Genomic DNA, 17,198 nt, shown 5'->3' with positions numbered 1-17,198 from the left:
ATAAAGAAGATGTGGCACATATATACAATGGAATATTACTCAGCCATAAAGAGAGACGAAATTGAATTATTTGTAGTGACGTGGATGGACCTAGAGTCTGTCATACAGAGTGAAGTAAGTCAGAAAGAGAAAAACAAATACCATATGCTAACACATATATATGGAATCTAAAAAAAAAAAAAAAAAAGGTCATGAAGAACCTAGGGGCAAGATGGGAATAAAGATGCAGACCTACTAGAGAATGGACTTGAGGACACGGGGAGGGGGAAGGGTAAGCTGTGACGAAGTGAGGGAGTGGCATGGACATATATACACTACCAAATGTAAAATAGATAGCTAGTGGGAAGCAGCCGCATAGCACAGGGAGATCAGCTCGGTGCTTTGTGACCACCTAGAGGGGTGGGCTAGGGAGGATGGGAGGGAGGGAGACGCAAGAGGGAAGACATATGGGGATATATGTATATGTATAGCTGATTCACTTTGTTATAAAGCAGAAACTAACACACCATTGTAAAGCAATTATCCTCCAATAAAGATGTTAAAAAAATAAAATAAAATAAAATAGAGGCAAGTAATCTGGAGGGGAGCCTGAAAGGTACGGAAACAACCACCTTACCTAATTTCTTGCCGCTGAAAGTGTGATTCCTGGACCAGCATCATCACATCACCTGGGAGCTTATTAGAAATCCTGGACTTCAGACCCCATCCCAGACCTACTGAATCAGAAACTGCATTTTAACAAGCTCCCCAGGTGATTTGTATGTACATTAAGGTATGTGAAGCACTGGTCTAGTGAATATTTTGAGTAGCAGAAGATGAACTGCAGAAGGGAAAAAAATACAAAAGGAGTAAAAATTACATTAAAAAATTAAACTAAAATTTCCAATGTCTCTCATACAGAGTGGTTCTGTAGAAAGTAATAGGCATGTTTTATCACAAGCAATTTCTCTAACTAAATGTTATGTTTTTCAGTGTAAGTCAGATATTTGGTGTGGGACGCGGGATCACATAGCATTTTACCCGTGCTTTCCAACAAGAGAGTAAGATGGAAGCGTCAGAACAAGCAGGCCACACTTTTAAGCCCAAGACAAGTGACATGAATCTACTGTGTATTTGTAGCTGGGAAACGGTAAACACCGCAAGTGAATTTTAAAATTCTTCATCTTTTGTCCCACATTCCTATATACATGCAACATTTTTCACATATTTAACAAGTAATACTTTTATCACCAGGATTTTGCTATTGATTGCTTCTTTAACAACAGAATGCATCACAAACAAAAATGAATGAAGCTGTCTGAGGTGAAAATTCCATAGTAGTTTTACTGTCAACGCCCATCATAAATAACCATGACATCATAGGAGCCTTATCTACGGGTTGCCGCTACTGATCGATGGCATCACTCTAGTGGTGTAAATAGCTTCTAATGTCCCATCTTCCACCTTCAAATAGGCTCTGATTATTTATGATAGCTGTTAGGTTACAAGTCTGAGCTGTGGTTTGGATTTATTTTCTACTTATAGCTGCTGTGGATTTCAAGTTAGATAGGATTATTTTTTAGCGAAGATGATGAACTGAGATAGAACTGTCATGGAGCGGGGTACACCATCATCTCGTCTGGTTGGTGTCACCATTTGACTATGAATTCTCAGTGCCAGAATGCTTTCAGTATTATCATTGTCAAGCAAAAAGTATTAACAGATAGCAGTTAATCATTGGTTGTTACAACACGAGAAAGGAAAAAAAAAAAAAAAACCGGATGCAGCTTTCTACACAATTAAAATGTTTTAAAAATAGTGTCAGCCTTTTGTTACTAAGTTGTGAAGAAGCGTATCATCTGCACTGTGTCTATTTTATAATAATGAAAGTGTTTCAACTTGAATGTGACAGCTAGAGATGATTTAGGAGGTAAAAGGAAATCCATCAACTCTCGTGCAAGGTATTCTTCATGATCATAAAAGAGACTGACAGATAACTTGGGCAAGAATACATCTTTGCAGAGAGAAATAGATATGAGCTGTGTCTACATGAAACAGGCAGGTGAAACCAAAAAATCCATCAATTAGCCAGATGTTTTGTCAATATAATAACAAATACTTGAATCATTCTGAACATTAGATAGACATAGTAAGTTATCAAATATGTTTATGAACTAGATCAGAGTGATAGACCATATTTTCACTTTTTCAGTTTTTTTTATCATTTTGTAAATAAAGGATGTTTCTTCTGAATTTTCACTTTTATTAGGATTTGACCAGGTCATTATTCAAATCTCCTCTACTTTAAGTCATTCTTTCTCTGAGAAAATTGTGCTAAAAATATAAGTTCTCAAAAAACAAGGGGAAAGGTTTTCACCATGCAAAACAGCATGTGGTGAATACCCTACAGCTATACTCTTTATGTGTTTTTCCGAGAAAAATTTAAAAGCAAACTCAATAGTTATGAGACTATTTAAAAATTTCATAGTTCAATATTTATCCTATCATATCTTATGATTCATCAGTTAGCCAAGCTTCTAACGAAATATGGATAATATTTAAACATCTGTTATGGCAAAATTTTCTTTCCTACTAAATTTTGGATTATTTTGTATGATTTTTAATTACACATAAAATAACTGCTATATTTGACATTTTCCGTAGTTTTTAATCTGTATAAAAAAATAACCGGAAATCAGTTCGCTCCTTACAACATTTTGCAAACATATTAACAGTAAGAGTACATCTAAACTTAATCACTGCAGAGAAAAGTAACCACCTATTGAAAAATGCTCTAACTCTATAAAATTATGAAATTATTACTATAAGAAATCCATCTTTCCATATCACTTACAGAATTTTCACCAGGTCAATTGCATATTGCTCTTATAAAGTTATTTTGAGGACTACTCTATATGTTTAAACATATATATTTTTTAAATGGAAATATATATATTTTAATGGTGATAAAGCAACTGCTTCATGATATATAAAATGAAAACAGAGGGTTCCCCTCCAATAATTGTTGTCCTTACATGAATATTGTGATAATTCTTTAACGCTAGAATATTTCCCTTTCTAATGGTAGTTATTTAAATATTCCTTCCCAATATGCTTTGCACTGCTGAAAGTCTTCAGTAAACTGAAATTCTCAATAGAAAGTGGGAATGTGGCCGCTAGGAGCTGACAATAGCTGTTTTGTCACATCTAGGCCCTGGTAGTTACTCAGGAAGTGGGGATTCGTCCAGCCAGCTGATGCCAGGGGAGGATGATTTATTGCCTGGTGTCCTCAGTGGCAATTGGACCCTTTCCCACTGTCAGTCACAACTTTCAAAGATCGTGTCCTAAAGAAGAGGTTCCCCTCCGTTCTAAAGAGGTAACAATGCTTGTCATAAAGTGTCTTCTGGCAGAGGGAAACGGGTATGAAAACAGGCAAAGAAAGGGAACAATCAGAAGAGGAGAGAAGATGGATGTTCTGTAACCTTTTCTCAGAGACCCATTTCTTCTACTTTTTCTCCTGTCTTTAGCAGGTTTTTGTTTTGGCTGATGACAATGCGTAATAGCCTGATAAATTGATTTTGTGAGTCCTTTTTCTCATCTCTTGAGAAGACACTAACTCGTTGGGACTTCAGAGGGCTCGCAGAGGCAGGAGACAACAATTAGTTTGTTGAAGACATCAGAAAGTAGCTTCAGAGTTTTGCCAGGAGAAATTCTTACTGACAGATCAGTGCTGACAATGTTGGCAGCTGCTTGAAAAGTGCAGCAAGCAGCTCTAGCATCTTAGGGTCCAAGGAGGAAGGCCACTGCATGTTAACTCTACACTTGGCTCTGTCCTCGGAGCTGTGAATTCTTCCTGGCTCACCAGAATTAAAAGGGAAAGGTATTACAAAAAAAAAAGTCTAAGAGCTGAATTCTACAAAACCTTTTGTTAAATATCTTCTTTAATAGCTAAACAAACAGAAAATTAAATCTTAGTACTGCCGTTCATTTAAATTTAAATCAGTGCCTAAATAAATCTCTGTAACTGTTTTCAAAATCTTTTACGTACTGCACAATTTCAAACTTACTTTTCCATATGTAAAAATATACGCTGCTTGGCACTCAACTCTTTAGAACATATTAATTTCAATAAATCTTTTTAAGGGACCAACTTGACATATGTTAAAGAGATAAAATACTCCGGTCTGAACATACTTAAATTAGTCAAGCACTTTGCAGTACCATCCTTGAAATTATTAAACATTATTAACATTCAGATTTACTGCTTAAAACCTTTGCTTTAAAATTACTGAATGAGAGGCTCAAAGTGTTGCTTTTCTAGTGCAAAATAACCTAACTTTTCTAACTTGAAGACATAAAATTGGCAATTTCTTGGAAACTTTGAAACTAATATAAAGTCTCATTACATTTGGGTAAATGTTATAAATATTAGTATTTCCCCCTTGGCATGAAAAAAATCAAAGGATTGATCTTTGTAATGCATAAAAGCAAAATTTTACGTTTTGGTAGCCTTGTAACTATTTACTTTTAAAGCTGTATAATTTGGAATACTATACTCTGTGTGTGTGTGAATGTGTGTGTCTATAGCATGTTGATTACATATGTGTGTTTTTGTGAAAAACTATCACTTTAGACTTAATGTCCTAGAAGTTGTAATATAGCAAGATGTTTTTCCAGGCATTTAATCTTTCAGAATGTTTCCCAGATAAACACAGAGCTAAACGTAAAACTTCTCTATGTTTTGAAGAAAGCTACATCAACCTCTGAGTGTTTCTCATATTTCTGACAAAAAAGTATGAAGTGCCCAAGTTAGACAAATACTGGGAGGTGTAAATGGGGTGATCTTACACATTCTGCAGTGAAGAGTTCCAGGGAAAACCCTGAGAGTAAAGAAGCCTGAATTCTAGACTTTGTTTTGCCACCAGCTAGCCAATGACCTTGAGCCTCCCTGGGCCCACTTTCCTCATCAGTAAAACAAAGGGTTAATCAGGATGTTCTGTCAAAGGACTCTTTCAGGAGACCTAAAGTTATAGGATCATTATCTATCGTTTGAAACTACTGACTCCACAGGTCCACTCAGCATAATCGATGAGTTTAGCCAGAATGATGTCTCTCAAAGACAAAAACCATTGCATGAGTGAATGGCCAATGGCACTTTCTGAAATTTGAGGAGCAATTATGAAGATTTGGGGGCACCCAGTTTTTGATTTCTGGTGGACCTTCTTCCTATCAACTTTTGGCCCCTTCACCTGTATTAAAGGATGGATGGAAGAAGAGCAAGAGAGGGGAAACTCATATCACAGTCTGTGCTGGTGACGTGCTACACAATAAAACTTGGCAGGAATGAGGTGAGAATTTGGAACTGAAATCAGATTGAGGGGTTCGTCTAGAGTTTATCCCTGTGACTACTGCTGATGTTATCACAGTATTAATAAGGCTGTTAGGGAATAAATGCATTTAACAGTTAATGTTAACGCCACAGAAATAAATTATGTGGTCAAATTGTTCATTCAATGCATTAATCCAGTTGTAAGGGACCTGCATCATGGCAATAATTGCACTGTCATTTCAAAGCCTTTAAAAGCGAATCTATCCAACTTAAATCAGCTTAACTTATACCTTCCCAGCAGCAGTACATTAGTACTGCATAACAAATAGACGATAAAAGATAGCTTCTGATGTATTTGTAAAGTAGTTTGAAAGCCTTTTGCATTTTTGACCCAACTGAGAGTTTAAAGGTTAGGAAGAAAAAAAGCATCATAGCACAACAGGTTTGACCCAAGTTTTTCCCATTTTACTTTCTGAACCAAACTCTTCAATTCACTCACTTTCTGTATCTTCATAATATTTGTCAGAAATATTGCCATAGACAAAACCAGCACTTCAATCACAACAGTGAACAGAGTTCTACTGGGTAACAAAAACTCCTCGGCACAACTGGAGACTTTTAAAATTCAAGCACTCTAAACTTAGCAGCCCCCCTGAGAGCCACAAATTGAGAGAGATTAATTCTGTGCCCCTGCACCCCTCATTACCAGGAGAGCTGAAGTAGGTCAAATGCAAGTTAATCTCCTGAATTCCACTTTTGCACATGGATGTTAGGACATCCATTACTGCGTCCTGGCTAATGTCTTTAAGCTACATGCATGCAAAATTAATAAACAGTGTGCCCAGCCAATATGAAACATAAATACAAGGAAATGCCTTGAAGTGAATTTCGGTAATAACATCACACGATACAGTAACTAAGGAAACATATAAACACATGTTACCCCAGGTCTATCTAGAGCCAACATGGGGGGAAACAATGAAAACCAATTGCCCAAGTGCTGAATTTTTCCCTAATAAACCATAACACACAGATGAAGAAATGTTAGTCAACCTAAATATCTAACTTCTGATATGATCTGCCTGTACCCCTCATTTGAAAAAGCAAGGCAAATTGCTCATGTGGAGGGGGATGAAGTTTTAAGCGAAGCAAGACTGCCATCACTCTGTGAAGGTACAATGTTTTCCATTCTTTAGGGGAGGAAAAAAAAAAAACAGGCGTACATGTCAGCACGAGGCTAGTAAAATCAGGACTCTGCTTGTCCAGAAGGCCTCATAACAACCTAATTGCCTTACCTCTCTCAGCCTGCAGCCGGGTCAGACCACTCCTCTTCTATTTTCATTATTGACTGCATATTTTCAGGAGTGATAAATGCTGTAATTTTTTTGTAAAATCAAATGAGCCATTATCTTGCGTTTTGGAGAGCTCTAGTTTTGCAAACGCTTTCACATTCTAACTTATTCCATATGATCATCTCAATAACCCGAGTTTAGGAGGATTCAATAGGAAATATTACCCTGGGTACAATAGTGGGAAATATCTTAAATTAATTAAATTATCAAATGAATAACCAGAGGATCTGACTCCTACTCCTATCTCTGCCACTCATTAGATATGTGACCATGAAGAAGTCATTGTATCTTAACAAGCACAGAAAAAAAATGTTCACTTAAATGACAGTTTAAGGAATAAAATAATGCAAATGGCCCTTAACTACATGGAAAAAAATGCTTAACCTCACTCTCAGAATAAGAGAAATGTACATTAAAAATACACTGAAATATCATCTCTTATCTATGATTGGAAAAGGTCAAAGAGTTTGGTTATACACCATGTTGGTATGTAAGAGTGGGCAAATAGGCACTTTCATACACTGTTGTTGGGAAGGTTGGTTAGTACAGCTCTGGAAAATTTGCAAAACCTGAAATAATTATAAAAGCACATACCCTTCGACTCATCTTGTTTACTTCTAGAAATTTACTCCATAGATATTCTTCCGAAGCTCCCAAATGCTCCATGTACAAAGTTATTCATTTAGCATTATTTGAAATAGCAAATGATAATAATACTAAATTATGGTACACACATTCAATAGAATACTATACAACGAATAAAAAAGAATGAACAGGTTCTTTATATGTTGATATGGGAGGATCTGCAAGATAAATAGTAGAGTGAGAAAAAAGCAAACTGCAGAATGGTGTATTTAGCATACAATACTTGTGTAGAAGAGAAAAACAAAGAATATGCATTTGCTTCTATATGCTATCATACACCCAGAAAGATACACAAGAAAAGCATTGGTGTGCCTCTGGGAAGGAGGTGGGATGATGGGAGATGGGTGTGTTCAGTTAATTAAATAAATATTTTAAAGAATTAAGTAGATATCTATATACTTATATAGATAGCTACATAGACATAAAGATCTCCAAAATATTACTACAAAAATAAAACAGATAAATGAATGTATAGGTACACATTGCACACAAAAAAGATTTCTGTCCACAAACATACAATGCATGTGTGTGTATGTATGTGTGTGTGTGTGTGTGTGTGTGTATGTGTGTGTATATAGACATAGGTTTTCATGTAAACTTTTTAGAACGATATGCAAGAAATTGCTGAAACTGAGGAGAAACAAGGCGTACTTTACACACTGCTTGAATTTTACTACGTGCATGTGTTTCTTTCATAATCATACTAACTATAAATAAAAGACAAAAGTAAGGAAGGGGTCAAATTAATTGAAAGATATCCACAAGGTAAGTTATCTACCCTTAAATGGGATGAGGTTGCCCATAATAAAAGGATTCTATTCTTCCTACAGTCCCACCTTCCTTCTTGTAATTCAAATGTAGATGAGTGTACTTTGGAAAAGAAAATTTCAATTAGAAATTCTGTGTGGATGACAGGGCCCTGAAAACAGACGAGCAAGAGCTCAGGGAATGGATTTGTCTGGTTCGCCACATAAATGCCCAATAAATACGTGTTGACTGACTGACAGGCCCAATTGCTAAGCATGCTACAGAATATGTGCAAAATAGCCTACTGGAGCAGTCTGCCATCACATGAAGACATTTGATTCCAACGGGCTAGAATTTAATTGGAAAAATATGGGAAGGACAGGATGGCAAGACCATTCTAACAAAGTCCTCTAAAAATGGACGACTATTTCTCTTTGCTTATCTACAGGGCATCTTCCCGGCAAGACATTGAGCTTCAAAAAAACATTTCTACCAACAGAAATAATTCTAATTCGTATGTTTTGCCAGAGTTCCCTGGGAAAGCCATGAAAGGTAACGTGAGAACAAAGAAAGATGAGAATACTGCAGGTCTGTCTATGTGCACACACATGTGCATAAGGACCAGATGAGGTGAATGCTCCTAGAAAAATTACGATGTTTTATCCACTGAAGTAAAAAGAGTCTGTTTCTGGGTGTGGAGTGTGAAAAACAGTCTCACTACTTTATAGTCACACTTCATAACGTAATCCTGTAACACCTACTGACCCAAGATCTCCAAGAAAGGGATAGTGTTAATTCTACTGCACTTATGGGAAATTTGAGGACTACGTAGCCAAGATCCACCAGCCCTGAGGTTCTTACTCCTAGCCTTAACCACAATCTTTCCTTCTATATCTGAGGATGAGTAGAATAGATTCACATCTTTTCATTAGATTCTGTCTTCTTCTTTGGGGACTAAGAGAACAAAGCAGTCCTTTTAAGGTGAATGTTACCAACTATGAATGTAATTGCTATTATTTATTTCATAGAATAAGTAAACATTTTATATGTAGACTCCCTTGCAGACCTCCAAAAATTAAAAATGAATATTTCAATTCAAATTTTAACACCTTCTCCATATTTACGGCTCAGACCTTTTCTTTGCAATCATTACAAAAATAACATTTCTTCTTTAAAAGATTTTAGTCAAATAATTATGTAGAACAGAACAAACATTTCCAATGGACTGAGCCATTACCCGCTATAGACTGCTGTTTAAGTCTACCTGCCCTCCCTTCTGTGTCATATTCAGAGTATTTTTATTTTTCAAACATTGACCTGTTTTACTGCTTGCTCGGTTAAGGCTGTGAGTGGCTGTTAACCACTTCTCTAAAGACTTCAGGAGACTGAGAAACAGTAGAATTGCATTTTTTACATCAATATAAAGTCATGTTCCCCCCCCACTCCCCCTCCCCCCGGCCCCCTTCCTGCTCTCCCCCATGAATGTGTTTTTCTCCCTCACTTCTTAGGCGCATTTGGTAACAATCAGGCTTTTATTTTAAGGAGCCCTAAGATAAGGTATCTGTGAGCGCCACACTTGGAGTAATTGATCACATTTGTTTCCTGTTCGTAGGTTAGACTCCTCACTCTTGCTCTTTTTTTAAAAAACTTGGCATGTTTCTCATTACCCTCCGCCTTGTTAGCCTAGTAGAAATTTTCTACTGTGGAGAGTGAAAACAGGACGATACTATTACAAACCCCATCTAGTCGGTGACAGCAGCCCTTCTCTTTCTTGGGGAACTTCTGGCCACTTCACGCTTTAGCGGGGAGCCCTCCTATGGATGCAGATACGCACGCCTGTAACTGAGGGAGAGGCTCCCTGACATCCGCCTGGTGTTGGCATGTTTAATTTTCACACTGTGCTGATTCATACCGAGACTGTTCCCCAGGATGACAACATTGTTATCATATGACTCAAACCGCCCCACCTCATTTCATTTGGAAATGTTAGCTCAGGTTCAATAAGTGTCAGCTGCCAATTCTGTATAAGAAGACCTGTATCTTTCCCGTTTATGCTTTCCAGATAAATTGTAATCAGTAGCATTTTATTGACCCTGTCAGGTGGGGCTTAATTTCAGATATTGTCTAAGGAAAGAAAAATGCAGAAATATGAACAATCAAGTTCTCTCTTTTGTGTCCGTGGGCCAATGAATAAGAAGCCGGGCCTCAGTCACTTTCCTATCGTGGCTTCAATCGCAGCAAAGCAAAAATGCTAGTAACTCAGTGTAAAATGAAAAGAAAGACCTGGCTTTATTTCCTTTTTTTAGGATTGAGAGACTATCAAAATAAATGATCTATAATGGCTAAAATTAATGTATTTACTTACAATATGAATATTTATTTATAAAAATATGATAGATTCTAATAAAGTGATATGCAAGAAATCTTAATAAATAATCCTTTACCTGAGTAGTACTCCTTCAACATGCAACGTTTCAAGACTATCTTCTTAGCTACTGCCGGCTAGTTTTGTTTGTTTGGTTGGTTGGTTAGTTGACTTTTTTGTTTAATTGTTCTCCTAATGCTTCACCATATTTTGGCGCCTTCGCATAAATAGTCAGCAAAAGCAGCATGTTTTCATAGAATTCAAAATAAAATTCAAGAGGAGACTGGGAATCTGGTCTAAGCCCTACTCCCCAAAGTAGTCAGGTGACCTTGGGCAAGTAGTTGACCCTTCCTGACCCTCAGTGTCCTCATTTATAAGATGAGTGGGCTGGGCTGGGTGGCCTTCACGGTGGCTTTCAGTGCTCACGCTCTGTGATAACTAACATTGACCCGAAACTCATCATGAAAGAGCAAGCCCTCAAGAAATTCTAAGACTGTGTTGAATAGAGTAGCTGCTAGCCACACATGACTACTAAGCACTTGAAATGTGGCTAGTCCAAATTAAGGTGTGTTGTAAATATACACACCAAGATTTCAAAGACTTTAGTGTCGAAACGGTAAAATATCTCAGTAATGATTCTTACATTATTTTACGTTTTGAAATGATAATATTTTAGGTTTATTGGTTGAATAAACCATATTATTAAACTGAATTAGACCTGGTTCTTTTTTACTTTTTATAAATGCAACTATGAGAACATTTTAAATTACATATAAGGCTCATGGTATATTTCTATTGGACAATAATGTAAATAAGAGTCCTGTGATTCTGTTTATGACAGATATAGGGTTAAAATGGAAAGAATCTGAAATATTTCATATATTGGGTGTTTGTAATAATAAAAGAGCAATCACTTGTTCTCTGGATAAAAATGTACAGGTCAAAGCCATACTAGAAGCACCCATGCTACTCGATAAAGAACATCAAATGTTAAAAAGCATGTTTCTTAAGATTATAGTACTAGTCATCAACATATATAACTTAAATAGTCAAATTGCCCTAAACTCATAACTTAATTTTCTCACCTAACTAATCTGATTGACATTCCCAAATACTTGAATTCTTTGCTAATTTTTCCCTCTACAACATTAGTAAAAAATTATAAATACATTAACGAAAGATCAGCTAACTTAATGATTATAAATTATCTTTTGTTTCTTTAGATAGATGTTTCCACTTTATCTTGAAAATCCCTTTATTTGAAAACTTCTGAAGCACTGTGGCTAAAGACCAAATTTTTACAATGGTAAATACCTAGATAATTTAGATTATTAAGGAAAAACTCAAGTTTTATCCACATAAAAATGTACGCACATCTGTATGATCGACATTTTGGTAAGTAGCGGTCATTTTGTGTTAAAAACAATAAATCTGGGCCATAGTATATTTATAAAATTGTGTATCTTTCTAGTAGGTACAGATACAGAATAAATGCTCGTTATATTAACAGTGAAACCTAGCCCTTAAAAGAAGCATTATCTATCCTACACTAAAGTAAATCCAGTTATTATGTGAAAGGAATAATCCGTAGCACACAGAAAAATTAGCAAGAAATTATAGTTACAAAGCTGATAAATGTCATTTTCTCTCTCCAAGATTAAATGTTTTCCTTATAAAAATATGCAATCTTACTTTTACCATCCTCTTTTTCAACTATTTGCATCTTTGTCCATCCCCAGAACCTGACACCTTGTCAACTATCACAGGTAAAAGCTTTTGAAGATCTACTGCTACTCTTGTCCTAATAAGGTCACTGACCTTTCAGGCTCAACTCCAGCCCGCCCCCTTCTTCATTTCCTCTCCTATCATTAGTCTGAAATGGCATCAACTACCTCTCAATTTTCCTCATCCCTTCAATGCTCCACCTCTTTAGTCCAAATTCACCTAATTAGGAACTTAATTTCCTTTTTTCCCTGATTGAGGAATTGATAACGGACAGATCCCATTCATCTCTGAATCACAGAAAATTGCATTGATGATCTCTTATTAAGGAATGCTAAGCATTTATTCTAGAAACTGTTTTCTGGAGGCCAAGGTTTTCCAAAGAGTATACTTTTCCAACCACAGAACTAAGCAAAAGTAAGTGTTGTTTTCATTTTATTTTTTAAACTAAAATAGGAAGAGGAGAATCATTCAAATCTGATAAATTTTACATTTATTCTATATTTCATTTTACATAGTCATAATTACTTATATTTAAAACAAGTAGATTGTCCTGTACGGTGGCAAATAATTGAGTTCTACCAGATTTCCAGACAGGATTTAAAGAGATAGCTATATCTCAGAAGGTTAAGTTAATAATTCCTTGAAGCTGGGTATTTTTGGCAAAATTATACAAAGAATTTTTTACACCAGGAATGATACATGTGGGCTAGATGTCTGCAACAAAATAGGGGTCACATATTAAAGCAACTATTTAGGTAATCAGCTAACTTTACTATGAAATTATCTCCTTGACTCTGACAGTGATAGTTTAACTGTAGAATTTTCTACTTAACTCAAAGCATATACATGAAAATATTCCTTGTATTTTTTCCCCAAAGCATCCTATGGCCTTAAAAATTGGTGGTAGAAGAAAAACCAATCCAACAATGTTATTCCACTACTCAACTGAAACTTTTAATGTCTAATTTCAAGTCCTACTCATTCAAGGAATGAAAAGATCATCAACATCATTATAAACCTTGGAACTGACCATCGAAATAAATAGCATAAATAGCAAAGACAAGCCAACTTCATTTTATCCAATAGGAATTTGAGCCCTACAGTACATTCTGCCACAGGGCATCAGCACAAATCATTTCATCAACATTTATCTTATGACAAATCTACTCAATGCAGAAGAGAATTAGTGAAATAGCTGACTTGAGGAGAGAATGCAATTTCTTTAAGGAAAAAAAAAAAAGTCCCTTTCAAGCATATGTCTCATTGCTTTCTGCTTTCTTTGGTGGGCGTTTGAACTGAATGAGGGTTAGAGCTTTGCTATCTGGACCAAAACTGTGCTAACATGATTTAGACTCTCCTGGCAAAAGGGAAGTTGATTTTAAATTTTTCCAAGAAGTCAAAATTTATTCTTATAAAGATAAAAATTACCAAAACAAGTTGTTGAAACATTGCTCATTTTCTCCCTCATTGAATGATTCATACTACATAAGGCTATAGCATGTACAAAGGATTTGGCTATTTATAAGAGATAGCCATTGCTAAAATGACCTCAAATTCAGTTATCTGAAAAAAAATTTCTAGGAAAATAAAACAGAAAGTAAGAACAAAAGCACTTTTAAAAGACAAAATTAAGTTAATAAACTACCTCATCAATTTCAGAAAATAACAATTTCTGCCTGAAAATATAATTGTTTATATCAGAAAAATCATTAATAGTTAATCATTTAAATGGAAAATTTACTCTAGTGAAGACTAAAGAATTTGAATTCTGACTAACATGGAGCTCTACATAAAAACATTTCTAAATGGAAAAAAAGAAAGATCAGTTTTATAAGTTGCCATATATTTCATTTTCAGCTTCATCTCCTGATGTTACTCTAAATTAATCCTAAATAAATAAATGTAAATAACTAAGTGAAATTCAGAATCTTATCTAGGAAGCAGCAGTATTACAAAATCATTCAAACCAGCTAGGTTATATAGCTGAAATATTAGTTGGAGAAGGAAAGAATTAAAGAATTAAAACCTAATAATGTCTTCTAAACACGTGAAAGATAACCTTATTTCCTTCTTGTATATGTATCTTAAAGACTTGTATTTCTACAAACCAATTACTGTCCTGACACAAAACTTCATATATAACAACATAAATTCTGTAACTGGACATATTAGTAAAGCTAGTTAGAATTTATTATAATATGACTATAAAATTTTTTCTCAAAATATTCAAATGATACAGCATTTGACCCTAATTCTTCTATTAATAAGGAGGATACATTTTTTCTAATATATGGGACAAGGATTAAGTTTTTTAAGCAAACGAGAGAATATTTGTTCAGTTTTCTACAGCTAACTGGTAGATTTCACATAGCCGAAATCTTTTATCATTTCTTTCTTTTCTACTTTGTAAACCTACTTAAGGTTATTATATAATGACCTGAGTAATGAAGTCCTGAAGATTTTCCATTGAGAATGGAATTAATCCCAATGTATGAGAGGTTTTTTCTTAAATAATCAAAATAGTGTTAAGAAAAAATTAGAAGAAGATGTTATGTCATTTTTAATCCTAATACCAAAAATATCAAACCTAGTAAATAAGATCATATTCACAACATGTTTTTGACACTCACTGACAATAACCCCAGAAAAATTTGCTATCCCCCCAGACTGCCCAAGGACACATTAACTCTCAGAAACCTCATGCCTAGCAATTTCCCCCCTTATTCCAAACAACTGATCATTATTTCGCCTCTAAAGCTGCCAGAAATTCCTCACTGCCCATAAAGCTTAACTTACTAATTCATAATATTTCCATATTTTTGGATTAAGCTACCTTCACAAGACACAAAAGAATATATTTTCCAAAAATTGGCGGTTTCTGTTTCTCTTTTTGTAGTTTAGTGTGGTCATATTATCCACGTGTTAAATCCTGGCCTAGACTTTAACTTGTATCTTGGAAATACTATATAGCTGTACCCTTAGGAAATGTGTGCAAAATTTAAAAGAATTCAAGTTTTATGGCTAAATCCTAGAAGACTGAGAAGAGGTAGAATGCCAGGAATGTTGCTAGAATCTCAGAATGTCAGGCCAAGTGAATGGTCGCCATGAAAATACAGCTGATATGTTTGCGTGGGCATATGTTTGTTCGGTCTTTTTCTCCCCTTCCCGACCTGGGGCTTCAGCTTTAGGTCATTCTGCAAACAAGCCCCAGGAGACACACAATTACACTCCCCTGGAGACTGACCCCTTAGAGTGCCCACCTGTAGCCAAACACAGATAGCATCCCGGAGCAATGAATTAGCACTCTAAGCTGATTAGAGCAGCTCTGCACAACTCTATTTTATTGACACAATGAAGAGAGGACAGAAAAGGGCCTGAAATGAGAAAATCATTTCCATGCTGACTGAATTAAAAGAACAAAAGAGCTCCTTGCAGTTGCAGCATTCAATTTGTCGGGAAAAAAGGAAGCCACTTAATGGCTCACAATAGATCTGAGTAGACAGATGAAATTTAAAACTTCAGCATGAGTGCGATTAGCAGCGCAACATATTCTAAATCATTTCCTCCATATGCATAATTTCATTTGATTATTTAGTTCTGAGTTTTACAGAAACACTGAGCTAGATGTTACCTTCAAAATGCCTTGACTTTTCATTTTTCAAAATCACAGAATGGTTTCTCATTGTATGTTAATGTCCTCGGTGACAATGTAAATTGAACAAAACAAGCGTGGGTCGTGTTTTCCTTTCGCCTTTAATTTCCAAAAGTGAACGTATAAACAGAGGTTAATTTGTGGAAACTAGGACTGCAAAGTAATCTTCTACCAAATAATTTGCAATTTGAAGTCAAATAAATTACATGCAACAGATGCCCTTCCACATGGGGTAAAAGGCAACCCATTATTGCACCCAGAGGCTACAAATAAACTCCACCGTGTTAAACTCAAATGTCAATACTGATGTCTTCCTCAGTTTAAAAGATATCATTAATATCACTAAAAGTAATATAGTTAAGACTTCAGTTTCCAAATGTATGGTCTTTATTTAATTTTGCTCAATTAATTATTCTTTTGCTTGTTCTGACTTCTAAATTCTTGAGTTAAATTGAATCTGAAATTGATGTCAAAATGATCACTTAATAAGCAAGACTTATCTTTAGATATAAATATGTCACAGCACTGAAAATGTTCTAGAATACCTCTTTACTGTTTTTTTATTTTCCAAACTTATAAAAAAAATCTAAATGTCTAAATCATATATGAAAAGCAGAATTGTTTTTCCTGAATGACTCGAATGCTTGTTTTCAATGGAGATTTTTCTCTTGCCGGTGTTAATTTTCAGTGTTTAAAAATAAAAAGAGTGGAAGCAAACATCTTAGATTTTGGTTAAGCTCACATTTTCATTTTCTATGCCTAAACTCCTGTTAAGAACGGCTTTCTGGTTAAAGTGGTCCTTCAGATTTTTAGCCTCTCATCTTGGCTCCTAATTTAAATGAAGAAAATTCAATCTTTCTGATGGTGAAACATCCTTTGCCAAAGTGTTGAGGAGCAATGTAAATTGAACAAAAAATTACAGAACCAGTTGAAAGAGAAAAAATTACTCTGAGATACTTTGGGATTCGATATTTGGGGTGCATTAGTACTTAATTTGCTAAGTGAAATTTCCCTGGAGGAAAAACCCAAGGTAGTGTAAGGATGATGAAAGCACAAGTGATCTCCCCAACAGCTTCCATTCTCTTGACTAAATGAGGTAAGGGGTTTTTTATATAAAGAGAAACTATAAAGCTTGTGGATATTTTAACAAAATCAACGTAGTGTAACTTTGCTGACAGCTTGTCACATTTCACTGACTGTCTGTCTGGGGTACCGTGATAACATCTGCATTCACTCAGTATGAGAGCTTAACATAAGACAAAAAAGTGGGTCCTGCCACAGACGGTTCCATGAGTCTGTCAGTTCTGACATGTCATCTGAATTTTTTGAATCACTAAACACTTTTGAGACTCTGGTACTTATTATCTTTCCTTAGTTTTCTATACTCGCTTAGCAATGCTGGAA

At 35.4% G+C, this 17,198-nt stretch overlaps 1 protein-coding gene across 7 annotated transcripts in view; it reads right to left on the bottom strand.

Moving 5' to 3' along the window:
- MECOM (MDS1 and EVI1 complex locus) overlaps nt 1-17,198 on the bottom strand; it is a 286,040-nt gene that overhangs the window by 247,099 nt on the left and 21,743 nt on the right. The gene's annotated exons all lie outside the window — the stretch shown is intronic.

The sequence above is a fragment of the Balaenoptera borealis genome, assembly GCF_965194805.1.
Source record: "Balaenoptera borealis genome assembly, chromosome: 5".
In the NCBI taxonomy this organism is placed as follows: domain Eukaryota; kingdom Metazoa; phylum Chordata; class Mammalia; order Artiodactyla; family Balaenopteridae; genus Balaenoptera; species Balaenoptera borealis.
Note: the sequence above shows the minus strand (reverse complement) of the source record. Positions and strands in the feature narration are given on the sequence as shown.